Source organism: Cetorhinus maximus, chromosome 2 (genome assembly GCF_964194155.1).
Source record: "Cetorhinus maximus chromosome 2, sCetMax3.hap1.1, whole genome shotgun sequence".
NCBI lineage: Eukaryota > Metazoa > Chordata > Chondrichthyes > Lamniformes > Cetorhinidae > Cetorhinus > Cetorhinus maximus.
In genome coordinates, this window is record NC_135880.1 from 135532596 (window position 1) to 135547057 (window position 14462).

A 14462-nucleotide genomic window follows, 5' to 3' on the forward strand; every position below is an offset into this window, starting at 1 on the left:
ATGAATTTAAAAAAACTCCTTCCCTTACATCTTCCTTCCCCACTTGCACCTACCTCCCCAGTTGCCACATCCTCCCCCCAACAACCTCACGCCCCTGACACCTTCGTTCCCCCAACCTCATCGCACCCCCCAACCCAGTACGCCTTCCATTCCCAGTCAAACCTAGGCCTTCCTCTCCCACTCACAGCTGGGCATTCCTCTCCCCTCCCTCAACAATCATCCATAGCAACCCATGGCTAAGACTGATCTCCCAAAGCAGACCCAGACATCAACGGAGTCCTCCCATCTTCTGTGAGCTGCTTAGTGGTGGAGCCATGTCCATGAGAATCCACCCAGCGTGCAATGCACGTGTTCCTCCAGGATCCAGTAGCTGTAGGGCTCCAGCATCTTCTTCTCCTTGGATGTCCACGATGTAAGCAAGGCCCTAATTGTAAGTCCCTTCTGCACGTCACACTTGACAAGATGTGTTCTGGCCAGCGTGTTTTCCCGCCGACATGGGCATAAATTTGACATGGGGAGATGATTCCAGCGAGCAGGCAGGATGATGAGATGCAAGTTTATTGAATTAGGTTTCTGATGTTTGATGGCAGGAAATGCGACCCACCTTTGACAGACAGAGTGGACAGTCGCAAACTAGTTTCACAACAGCATAAAGCCAATTTGTGGCCTTCCCGCCATATCGTCTGCTCATGCCCGCCATGACGCCCAACGCAACGCAGGGAAATTCTGGTCTCAGTTCAGGTGCAAACTAGGCATTTTACTTTGAAGGGAAAACATAGAGCATCCAAAGCTAATTAATGTACTCTGGATGACAAAGGAAATAAAAGTTAAAATCAAATAAAATAAGGAGGCTTATGACAAATATCAGGAGCAAAAGTCAGTTAATAATCAGGAAGCATATAGAAAGTACAGGAAGGAATTGATAATGTCAATACAGAAGGGAAACACAGGTTGTGAGTAAATAAGCAAAGAAATCTTGTTACTTGTATACACAAATTTTTAAAGGTCATGAGCAAGACGAAAAGGTGTTTAATAAAGCATGTGGGTCACTTGGGCTAATACATGGAAGAATAGAATACAAGAGAAAAGACTTCATACTAGAACTTTATACATTAGTGGTTAGGCCTCAGCTGGAGTATTGTGGACAATTTTGGGCACCAGACTTCAGGAATGATGTAAAGGCATTAGAAAGGGTACAAAAGAGGTTTACCAGAGATGATGGATTTCGGTTATGAGGAGGTTGGAAAAGTTAGGACTATTCTCCTTGGAATAGAGAAAATTAAAGGGTCACCTAATAGTGTTTTCAAGGTGATAAGTTTTGGTAGAGTGGATAGAGGAAAAATACATTCCCTCTTGTGAATGGATCAATAACTAGAGATCAATTAGAGTTAAAATCACTGGAAAACATCTGAGGAGATTAGGAGAAATATTTTTAACTCCAAGAGTCGGGATTTAGAACACACTACCTGAAAATGTGGTGTAAGTTGATTCCATAAATAACTTCAAAAGGGAGTTGGACAGGTACAAAGATGAAGAACTTACAGGGTTATGGACAAAAAGCAGGAACGTGGGACAAAGCACAATTGCTCTTTCAAAGAGCCAGCCCAAGCATGGGCCCCCTCCTATGCTGTGCGTTTTTATAATTGTATGGTTTCTAAGATTTTATAATTAAGACTAAATTGGCAACATCAATCAGGAAAATCATAGGATCGCTAGTGTTAGAAATTGGGGATGATGTTACACTGATGTGGCAGATGAGGTGCTATTCTAAGATTGGAGTTGAAGCATGCTAGCAGTCATTTAGAGGGAGTTTAATTATGTACCTGACCTAGGAGTGCATGATACTGACACTGGATGCCCAAAGTAGAAAATTTTCCATTTCTCAACACATACAACCCTTATCAAAAACACAAAAATAATGGGAGAAGGTAAGGTAAATGAAAAAAAAAGGTGGATCACACCATCCTGGAATCAAGGAAGTAGCGCCAGGAGATGCAGGAAGAACTAGGGAAACTAATAGGACTAAAGGCTGACAAGTCCCCTGGGCCTGATGGCCTGTATCCTAGGATCATAAAATAAGAGGCTGCAAAGATAGTGGATGGATTGGTTGTAATCTTCCAAAATTCCCTTGATCCTTCAAAAATTGCAGATTAGAAAACAGCAAATGTAACACATCTATTCAAGAAAGGAGGCAGACAGAAAGTAGTAAACTATAGGCCAGTTAGCCTAACATTTGTCATTGTGAAAATGCTAGAATCCGTTATTAAGAAAGTAGTAGCAGGACATTTAGAAAATTATAATACAATCAGGCACAGTCAACATGGTTTTATGAAAGGAAAATCAAAATATTGGCCTTTTTTTGAAGCTGTAACTTTTGAGGCAGACTGAATGAAGGAGAAACAGTAGATCAAAGGCATTTGATAAGGTACCACATAAAAGGTTACTACACAGAGCTAATAAGTTAGCATGGATAGAGGATTGACTAACTCACAGGACTCAGAGTTGGGATAAATGGTTCATTTTCAGGTTGGCAAACTGAGACTAGTGGAGTGCTACAGGGATCAGTGATGGTGCCTCCACTATTTACGATCTATAGTAACGACTTGGTTGAAAGGACAGGCTGTATTGTAGCCAAATTTGCTAATGATACAAAGATAGATAGGAAAACAAGTTGTGAGGAGAACACAAAGAATCTGCAAATAAATATAGACAGGTTGAAGGAATGGGCAACAATTTGGTAGATGGAGTACAATGTGGGAAAATGTGAGGTTGTCCACTTTGGCAGGAAGACTATTAAAATGGCCACTGCAAATCATGTGACCCTTGTCATTTGAGCTTCAGACGGTCATAAGTTTCTAGTGAATACCTAATCAAATATGGACGTTCACAGCCATCCTGGGAATTCACACATCCCTTTAAGGATGGGTCAAAACAAAAATATTATAGAATTCCAGCCGACCTGTTTCACTCTGGACAAAAGGGGTCATTGAAACTCAATGTAAGAAGGATGTGAATGGATCCTATCAACTTTCCATTGTATTATGGTGGTTTCATTCATCCAAACTAGATTGGGTGAATCTCAAGGCGTCAAACGAGAAGAAAGGATGATTGGAATCAATATACATCTTTGTTTGGAAAAAGGACTTTGAACTTGTGGAAGTCACATGATGAGGGAACCGTTTGGTTTTTAAAGTTCCACTTTCAAAACCAGCGAGGAGCTGCTTGCAGAGAGTTCAACTGAAAGCCATCATACTAGCTGCAAGTCACCCAAACAATAAAGGTAATAAACAGCAAATCTTTGAAAATGGGAGATTCTGACAGAGATGGACTCTCCAACCTGTTTCAACTTCGAGTTCACCTGAGGTCCAACGTCTTTTAAATTTAACTACAAGAAATCTAACAGCTTACCGAGAATTCTTTGGTTTAACAGATCTTCACTTCATTGAAGAAACTACAGGCTTGCCAGGAAAGAGACAGAGATACTTATAAGCTGTAACAGTATATTACCTTCATCTGTATCTAATCTTTATGTGTGTGTGCGTGTGTGCATGTGAGAGAGAGAGAGAGACGAGTGAGTGAAATGTTGCGTCAAATTCATACGGGCAGTATTGTGTGCAGTTTTGGTCTCCATATCTAAGAACAGATATAGTTGCCATAGAGGGAGTGCAAAAAAGGTTCACTAAATTAATTCCTGGGATAGAGGGATTGCCCTATGAGGAAAGATTCAGTAGACTGGGCCTTTATTCTCTGGAGTTTAGAAGAATGAGAGGTGATCCCATTCAAACATACAAAATTATTATAGGGCTCGACGGGGTAGATGCAGGAAGGATGTTTCCCTTGGCTGGTGGTGGAGGGGTGGGGAGTGTCTACAACCAGGGACACAGTCCCAGAATATAGAGAACACCATTTAGGACTGAGATGAGGAGGAATTTATTCACTCAGAGGGTGGTGAATCTTTGGAATTCTCTACCCTAGAGGGCTGTGAAGGCTTGGTCGTTGAGTATGTTTAAGATTGAGATCAATAGATTTCTAAATATTAAAAACATCAAGGGACATGAGGATAGTGCAGGAAAATGGTGCTGGAGTAAAAGATCAACCATGATCTCATTGAATGGCAGGGAAGAGTTGAAGGACTGAATGACCTACTCCTGCTCCTATTTCTTCAGTTCTTATGTAAATTCAGGGTAAATGTGTGATAATAAATAATAATATTTATTTTTAAACTCACAAAAAGCTTGCTGCTGGAATTATATAAATGGAACACTCACTCTGAGGGTAAGAAAACATACACCTCTTACTTACAAACATACTGATCATAGGCAGTAAAAGAAACACACAAATTCTGTCCATGACACCCCTGTACCCAAAAACGGGTGATAAAATTTTAGCCCAGAGGCTCTTTTCCAATATTTCGCTCTATGTGCTAGTTTCTAATTTTTTACACACCTGGTCTTAGTATCATTGGCATCAAGTGGCTGGACAGGGAGCTTAACTCTGGTTTCCTTAAGCTTTTCAATATGACTAGAATTGAGGTCATAATTTTAAAAGTCTAGCTGTGTTGGTCTGGGGCACATCACTCGTATCCCTGATTATAAAATTCCCAAATCTGTTTTCTATGCCAACATGTTATCCAGATATTGCAACAGAGATAGGCAGATAAAACTCAGTAAAGAAACACCGAAGTTCATCTTCAAATATTGCAATATTAATTCTGACACCTGGGAAGACATAGCTGTTATCATCAGGGATGTTGTCTGCTGGGTTGATTTGAATTAATTTGAGTGCAGGGTTGCTCAATGTAGTGGTTAAATACTTGGCACACAAGGTAACACAGCTGTCTTTCAATGAGATATCTATGGCTGCATACTTGCATTCAAAATCAGCCTTTTTCCTCCTCTGCACATTCACAACTGAGACTCATCCATCGATCCAACTGGAAACTCTATCATCACATCCTGATTTACTGCTACCACCGGGGATAGGTAGAATTGCATCTAATGGGTCATGCTTCATAAATCTATTCCAGCATCTGTCATAGTAAAACTGTATGAACTTACTATGGTTCTGCCAAGGTCAATACTACTGACCATAAATGGATTGGGTAAAATGATTGATAGAGCAAAATGTATGCTGCAGGAGTAATGGAAATGATGAGGCAAATAGCCAGTGCATACATGCTTACCTCCTTCTGACTGAAATCAGCATTATTAGCCAAAGTTCTGAGTTCTTAAGTTCTGAAAATGCTAAATTTAGTGAACTGAATGTCAATGACTGATTTTTATTGTCACAATGTTCGCATCTGGGCCTGGAAACAATGGCATAGTGCTGACTATCAAGGGATCAAATCTAACAGCTGATATTTTTAAAAACTGAATCCAGGTCACATACTCTAGGTTTCTTCTGTCATTACTGTTCGCAAGGCCAAATTACTCCAAAGGAACTTTAGTTTCAGAAAAAATGAACAGTGCTGCTGGAAATAAGTTTGTGAACATTAAACAGAAACAAGATTTAATCTACAGCATTCCTCAGAAAGTTTGTTTAAAACAGATTGTTGTGAATGTTTCCTCCATGAGGAAATAGTCAACATTCACTATTTATTAAACTATACATTAAATTCAATGCATGAAATGCATATTCCCTCAAAAACTCATTGTAAGTACCTGCAATATCTTTTGGTCCTGTATGTGGCGCTGTGATAAGTCTTCTCAGTGCTCAAGCTGTCATACACTCTTTTGTACAGTAGGTTGCCATGTGATTTTTGTGACCAGATTGTACATTCACTCTAGGTGCTTTGAATTTTACTAACTGAAGTTCCTGGTGTTCAAAATAAGAGTTTAAATAAAATGGAGTTTTAAAAGTGAAATGTAGACACTTTCCATACTTTCCTTAGTGTTATGGCCACATAAATGGTGTTTCCTTAAAGTGGTCTGTGAGCTAAGAATTTGTGTGAATGTGGCCCCCTTTTAATTTCTGAGTGGTTCAATTTAAAAAATAACCCAGCAGACAAGCTTTAGTCTTAAACAAGCTGAAGGTTGGTTTATTACAAAATGCTGAAAGTTATTTAAGTAAAAGGTGATAACTTTATTAACTGAAGTACAGGTACAAAGATTAAAAAGCAGATAAAGATTAAAAAAACTTAAAGATAAGATTTAAAATCTGCCTCTGTGAGATATTGTTGCCTGCCCATTGCATGAGTTCCTTCTTTCCGAAGTGAAGCGATTGAAAACTTGAAGTTTTGTTTGGCAGCTGCGATGGCTTCTGCAGTCAATCAGTCAGTGGTTGCCATTTCCAGGTGGACTCTGCAGATCAGCAGGTTTTTGGGAGAGGTTTCCTATTCCTTATTAATTCTGTGGTTACGGCATTTATAGATTGCCTGGACACTTATGGCAGAACAGCAGTTTATTTCCTAATACCCTCCTCTTTCTCCTCCCTTGGCCAAGAACCCTCTCTGAAGTTGTTTCTTAGAGCTCTTCCTGGGGCTCTGCACACAAAATGGCTGTCTTATCACAATCAAAGTAAAACAGCTACGTTAGTTTTGATGAAAGCACTGCTCTATTGAGGTCCCTTCCTGTTTCCTGTTCCCTCAGAAGTAAAAGGGTTTTTCACACCTTTTAGAATTCAATGGACACCCCTGGGGGCAGCGGGGAGGTGGTCTTTGCATTTTTAATGACTATTTGGGGCCAGCTCTAGAGATATGAGTAGGACACGGTTTGAATAAACACCAGAAGGTGTCATGTTGCCTATCCATACTTCCATTTTGAAAAAATCTTTTAAACCCAATGTAAAGGTTTGGAAACAGAAATGTGCCTTTAAAACAGCTGCCCTTAAAATCTGTAATATCATAATTACACGTTCATGATATTAGGCTTGGAGTTGATATTTTTGCCCAGAGCTATATTTCTCTTTCTTGAATTTATACTCTGCTGTCTGTCAAAGACTGTCAGAGTCTCTAACTCTGCTGTCACGAGCAGAGGCACATGAACCACAAAATGCCAGACTGAGGAGTTTGCTGGGATTTGTGAATTATTGTGTGAAGTATATCCCAAACTTCGCTACCCTGGCTTATCCATTGAGGACATTGACCAGAAAGAATGAACGGTTCAGATTTGATGAAGAACAGAAAGCTGCCTTCAAAACTTTGAAAGACAGCTTGATAAGTGCTTGAATCCTGGGATATTATGATCCAAATGCACCAACAAAAGTCATTGCAGATGCTAGTCCAGTAGGATTAAGAGCAGTGTTGGTGCAAATGCATGCTGAAGGCCTGAGAATCATTGCCTATGTGAGCAGATCTCTGACAGATGTAGAGATGAGGAGGAGGCCCTAGGATTGGTGTGGACATGTGAAAGATTCCATACATACTTGTTCAGCATTGAGTTTGAATTAGTAATGGATCACAAGCCATTAGAGATGATTTATTCTCCCAGATCCAAAGCATGTGTCAGAATCGAAAGATGGGTTTTGAATCTTCAGCAGCAGTACAAGTAGGCTCACATTGCTGAAAAGATGAACATTGCTGACCCACAGTCACAACTACTGAGGGAGGATCAAACAAACAGCTCCTCAGTAGAGAAGGAAGCTGAATCGTTTGTGCAGTTTGTGGCAGTTCATGCTACACCCAGAGCAATGACAGCTAGAGAGACTGAAAGAGGGTCAGGCAAGGATGTAGAATTGGATGACACCAGGCAGAGAATCCAAGCTGGAAACTTGTATGCCCAGCCAAGGTGTACATCGCTATATAAGATGAACTGTGCACAATTGGGAAGTGTGTTCTCCGAGGCAGCAGATTTGTAGTGCCACAAAAGCTTAGGCCTGGACTAGTGACGCTCATGAGGGTCACTTGGGTGTGGCTGGCACTAAGCAAGACTTACGAACCAAAGTAAAGTGGCCAGGAATGGGGAAAGATGTGCAGCAATTTGTTAAAACATGTCATGGATGTCAACTTGTCAGCAGGCTCAATCCACCAGAACCAATACGTAGTACATTGTTACTGGCTGAACTATGGGAAGATGTAGCAGTTGACTTCTTAGGCCCGCTTCCATCAGGAGAGTCCATACTGGTGGTGATTGACTACTACAGCCGTTACTGGGTGTTGTGATGAAAATGATGTCTGCATTGACTGAAATATTTGCAAGGCATGGTCTACCACTCACTCTGTATTCAGACAATGGGCCACAATTCATTTCACAACCTTTGAAGATTACGTGCAAGTCACAGGCGTTCATCATCACAGAGTGACCCCTAAATGGTCACAGGCAAATGGGGAAGTGGAACAACAAAACTAATCCTTAGAGAAACAGATGAGAGTTGCTCAGGCTGAGGGGTAAAGATTGGAAAGAGCTGTTGCTGTCATATATAGCCATGTATAGAGCAACTCCATACAATATGATGGGAAAAAAGCCCAACTGAGCGGCTATTTAGATGCAAAATATGCACCAAGCATCGAGAGCTGAGGAACTCAGCAGTGTTGATCAGGAGATTCGAGATCACGATGCAGAGCAAAAGGGTGGTGCAAAGTTTTATGCAGCAGAAGGAGAGCTATACAGTCTCATGTGATGTCAGGTGATGAAGTACTGATGAGACTGGAGAGTCCGAGTAAGATGGATACACCATTTTACCCCAAACCATACGCTGTCATTGCTAAGAAGAGAAACAGTGTGACTGTGCAGTTTACCAGAAGGAGCACTGTGTGACAGAAATTCTTCATGGGCAGAATTTTACTGTTGGCGAGCTGGGGAGCAGGGCCCGCTCACCGACGCGTAAAATGACACAGGATGACATCGGGCGGAACCCCCAACGTCACACCGCCCCATTTAAATTTTCAGGAAGGCGGGGGCGCAGCAAAATCAGCTTCGGGCCTGCCAACCTGTCAATGGCCACTTGAGGCCATTGACAGGATCAATTAAGAAATTAAAGGACCTGCCCGTCCAGGTTGGCGGGTCGGCCAGGAGCCCTGGCGGCAACTAGAAAAAACATGAAACCTCATCCAGCGGTGGGATGAGGTTTCATGTAGGGCTTTAAAAATTGTAATAAAGTTGTTATGGAAATTATGAACTTGTCCCAACTCATGTGACATTGTCGCATGAGGGGACATGTAAGAGATTTTTCTTTTCTCTATTTTTAATATTTTTAAAAGTCGAGGCGATCTCCCTGAGGCTGCACTTAGCCTCAGGGAGATTAATGCATTCTTTCGTGTGCATGCGCAAAAGAACGCACTCTCGATTTTAGGGATTCCCCCCTGCCCGCACAGGGAGCGCATAGTGCTTCCCGGCAGATGTCATGCTGGGCGGGCCTTAATTGGCCCGCCCACATAAAATGGCAGTGTGGCCCTGATCGCTGGCGGTGATCGGCTCCATGCCCGCCTGCGATTGGGTCGGGCCCGAACAGAAAATTCAGCCCCATTTGTCTAAAAGTATCATGGTGACAAAGACACAACAGCAGATGAATCAGATGTAGGGTCTAAGGCAAAGACGACATACTGAAATCCAGAAGTCCAAACCAGCTTGTTATCCAGAGGGAAAAATATTGGTTCCAGAGGGAATGACAACACTTCCTAACCCTGACACGATGACCACACCACGAGAGGAGACCACCAAAGCGATACAAAGATTTTGTGTGATTAGCAACAGAACGTGAAATTGGAAATCAGTTTGGAGCAACGATTTATGATTAAAAACACGGTGATATTAAGTTGAAAAACAACAAATCTTGACAAAAAACATGTGCCTAAATGTGAAATTTTATGTGTCATGATTATGTTCAAAACAAAAAGGGTGTTATACCAAATGTTACTCTGATTTTAAAGTTCCTGTTTGTGATGTTTGCAAGTACACGAGAAACCAATTGGAATGGATCATTGAGAAGCATTGCATTACATACCCATGATTATCACAAGGAATGCCAGTTAAATAGTGAAAAAGAAATAACAGTTCCAGAAAGAGAAATACTGAACAAAAGACTGAAACTATTTTGAACTGTGGTGCACTGAACTTAACTGACATTTGTAATTGAAGAATTGAATTTACTCTGAGTTAGGGAAATAATGATTTAAGTTTCTTTCCAAAATTTACTGCAGTAAGTTTAGTAAGGGACGAAGTCTAAGCTACATATACCAAGCAGAAAAATCATGGAATGTTTTTGGTCTAATAAGAGAGGGATGGCATGATGATAGCTGACTGTGTGTGGACTTGTGTATTACATACTACACGATAATCAGATAAGATACTGTAATCACTTTACAGCCTTCCAGACTGAATATTGAGTTCAACAATTTTAGATCACGAACTCTCTCCTCCATCCCCACCCCCTTTCCGATCCCCTTTTTTTCCAATAATTTATATAGATTTTTCTTTTCCCACCTATTTCCATTATTTTTAAATGCATTTCCATCCATTGTTTTATCTCTACCTTTTAGCCTAATTCAATTCCTTCACCCCACCCCACCCCAATTAGGGCTATCCTTGCTTGTCCTGCTTTCTACCCTTAATTAGCACATTCCTTAGATAATATCACCACCTTCAACACCTCTTTGACTTTTTGTCTATGACATCTTGTGGTTATCTCCACCTATCACTGGCCCTCTATCCAGCTCTACTTGTCCCACCCCACCCCTCCACTCCCCTTAAACCAGCTTATATTTCACCTCTTTTCTATTTTTACTTAGTTCTGTTGAAGAGTCATACAGACTCAAAACATTAACTGTGTTCCTCTCCACAGATGCTGCCAGACCTGCTGAGATTTTCCAGGTATTTTTATTTAAGATACTGCAATCTCTGTACTGCATTTGGGGTCACCTGACCTGGGGGTTAAAGGTCAGGAAGTTAGCCAGCATGGTAGATTAAATTATGTTGTTCTTGCAGTTAAACCTGTGACTTCAAGTGTAACACAGAGGGTACAGAAAAGATTCATGAGAATGGCTCCAGGGATGATAAACTTCAGTTATGTGGATAGACTGAAAAAGTTGCGGCTCTTCTGTTTAGAGAAGAGAAAATTTGAAAGAAGTGTTAAAAACTATGAAGGACCTGAACAGAGTAGATAGTGAGAAACTGTTCCCATTGGTGAAAGGGTTGAGAACCAGGGGACAAGGCAATTGAAAAAAGCAAAGGTGACATGTGGAAAAATTTTTTTAAACAGCAAATGGTCAGGATCTGGAGTGCGGTGAGGCAGATTCAAATGTCCTTCAAAAACAAAATTGCTAAATTATCTGAAGAGAAAAAAATCTCAGGATTACAGAGAAAGGATACGGAAGGCGAACTAGGTGAGTTGCTCTCACAAAGAGCTAACACAGACACCACCAGCCAACTTCCCTCCGTGTTACAGGGTACCTTGACCTGTTAACAAAGTCCTGGTCTGAAGCGAACCGTTTGAAGCTGAATCCCAGACGCCGTGAATTTGAACTGCTCCCAACCGCCGCCCTCGACACCGAGCATGCGTCTTGGCCTCGATCTGATTGGCCGGTTTGGAGTGCGGACCGGAAGTTACGCTGTTGAAGGAGGGAGATTTGAATGTTGGAGTCGAACAAATTCAAAAATCAAACGGGTACGTGGAGCAGATCCAGAGTCGGGTGAAGAGAGCGGAGGATCCCAGAGCGGCGAATCCCAGAGCGGCGAATCCCAGAGCGGCGAGTCGGGTAAAGAGAGCGGAGGGGGTGGGGTCCCGGGGCCGCGAGTCGGGTAAAGGGAGCGGAGTCCGACACGTCCCGTCACAAACAGAGATCCCGGGAGTGGTGTGAAGTGACAGTCCCCGGGACAAAGTCGGTGAATGGAGTGGAAGAGAGACTTCCCTTCTGCCGTAGATACTGAGGAAGGGAGGGTCTGGCCGGTGTCGGTTCATGGAAGGGTGGGGGGGCGATCATCCTTACCACAGCTGAACTGAGGCAGGACCGACAGTCTAGTGCTTAAAGACAGGTCTCACCCAGTTTGGTTTTGCGATGGAGCAAGAGCCGTTCAACCAAGGGGTGGATTAAGAGATGCCGAGCCGACAGTGTCAGTTTTCATTCTATGTCAGGAGTACTGTTGTTGTTTACTGCCTTTCACATCCCTAGGATGCCCTAAAGCACTTCACAGCGAACTGTTTGGCTACTTTGGAGTGTTGCCATTCTAGTTTTGTGGAATCCACCAAAGAGGGCAAACAGGCTTAATGCCTCATCCGACCGAATGCTGCCAATGTAGCATTCTTACTGCACTAACTACCATCAAGTCAAGCTGATAGTGTAAAATAGTGATATAAGTTGAGTAATGAGTCTGAATTCGTAATGTCACAGGACAGAAATAGGGTATTCAGTTCATCAAGTCTGCGCCAATATGTTGAGTTACCCTCTCTCCCTGTTTACTCCCAAGCATTTCTCCTCTTCAAGCAGCTAATTGTCTTTTTTTGGAATCATTCATGGGCCCTGCAGCAAACAGAGAATTTCACATTCAGCTGGACTTATGAAATACTTTCTTACCCCATTCATTTTTTTTGCACCTAAGTGAATTTGTGCTCAATTATTTTCTGGACAAGTGAAAACAATCAATCATGTTCTGATCATTCCTCAAATTTCTGTGCTCCAATGGGGGAAATTACTCGACCTCTAAAGCTTTCTGCAACATTACAGAATCATCCAAGAAAATTGTGCTGCATCTTTTCTCTTGCTTTTTTAGTCTTTCTATAACTGGGTTCTTATCATGCACAACACTCCAACTGAGGCTTAATGAAGACCTGGCACAAGTTCAATATTGACCCCTTGTCCTTGTTAGCTTTGGCTCAGTGTCAGCATTTTTGTATCTAACTTGATTGATTTTGGTTTTTGTTTGGATCACTGTTATATCCTATATATTCCTTAAACATTATACCGTGAAAGCTGATTTTGGGAACAAGTCACAATCTTTTCTTATGTTAATGACTGAGAAAAATGTGGTAGTATTATAGAATCCAGTGCACTGGATTTGGTGGTTTACAAGTTTAACCTGTTTTTGTTTGGGTGACTGCCATTACTACATTGTACTGTTGAATAAGTCACACCTGGCTTTTAGTTTGTATGACTATGCTTGCTCTGTTCCCTTATTGAAACCTTTGCCTATGCTACCTGGCAGAGAGGGAGTCAGCTTCCTTTTCTGGCCCTTAAGTGAGCTGGTATTTTAATGGCACGCTCTCCTCCATTACTGTCACCTTTTTTTTGAATACTGTTTTTGCTTCCTTCCTCAAAACCACATCATTCTCCTCTAACGTGCTGCAAATATCTAGTTCATAATTCATGTTTCAGAATATAACTTTTAGTTTTAGGAATTAAAGTTTTTAAACTGTAGAAATTTTGTGGGGTATCTGGTTGAGAAACTGGGAAAAGCAGCCATGAAGTAAATTCAATTCAAACAAACTTGGAGTTTATTATTAAAAGGTTGGAACCATGTTGATTTTAGAGGTCGACAGTTAGAAAGGTAAGATCATAAAATGGCAGGTGGGCTTAACTTTAACTAAAGAATTAGAGATGTGACGTTCTCAGTTATTTCTGTAAAAGGATAAGTTATTTGTGTGGTTTCCCAGAATTAAGGAAAGCTTTAGAATTAAAAGGCATTTATTTGCATTTCTACCTGGGACAGGCCGTGTGCCATGGAGATGGATGGAGCTTAATGTGATTCTTTGTTTTAAGTTATCTTTGTGAATTTAGTTAGGGCATAGCCAGCAGGCAAGACTGGTTGAGAAAAGCAGCTAAGAGGCTGCGTCAGCTTTGGGTCTTACGTAGCTTGTAGCTCCTTGGAAGTCAAAAAGTAAGGCCGGACCTACACCTGAGGTAGAATAAATGCTAGATCTATCTATCAATCATGACGCAGCTGCGATTAGGAGCTGGTATTCGGTATAAGACAAAGTTGGAAAGGGGTAAAACAACTGGAGGATTTGTTTAGCTGGAACTTAAAGGAAGAAATCTACAGAAATTCTCAAAAGGCAGTTAATCTTGTCACAGTTGGAGTTATGAATGTAATCAGTGTGGTTGCAGTTTGAAACCATAGCAGCAAGGGTATTTCCTGATGTTTAAGTCACTATGCAGGAGTCGCAGAGATGCCCGTGCTGGATCTGTGGAATCCAGAATTGTGAGGCTGGGCCACTTAGCCAAAAGCTAATGGAAGGACCCTTGTGAAATCATGTACGTTGGTGAATAGCTGGAATACTAATGAGAAATCTGAGTGATTCTGGAGAACGTTGATGTGTACCTTTTTGTTGATCCCAGGAAAAGTGAATGAACCTTCAAGATTTTGTAAGATAAGGGAATTCTTTGTGAAGAAATAGAAAGTAGAACTGAGTTTATAGCATATGTTTTTACAAGCTATGGTGTTGTTAATAGTGTTTATTTTGTTTATTTTTGATAAAGTCTGTTTTTGTTTTTAAAAATATAATCTTGCGGTGTGGTTTTGTCAGCTAATTGCTGGTTGTTCGGATTTCTTCTTTAAATGTTAACAGTCCATTACTGGGTCATAATAAACACCTCC

General features: G+C 41.3%; 1 protein-coding gene across 3 annotated transcripts in view; it reads left to right on the top strand.

The window, feature by feature from the left end:
* Positions 1–11254: 11254 nt before the first annotated feature.
* melk (maternal embryonic leucine zipper kinase) overlaps positions 11255–14462 on the top strand; it is a 119165-nt gene continuing 115957 nt past the window's right edge. For 2 of the 3 annotated variants that reach the window (XM_078569827.1, XM_078569832.1), the window contains exon 1: positions 11464–11538. The gene's annotated coding sequence lies outside the window, so the exon portion shown is untranslated. Of the gene's footprint in view, positions 11630–14462 lie in introns of all 3 variants that reach the window. The other variant, XM_078569821.1, reaches the window with a different exon arrangement.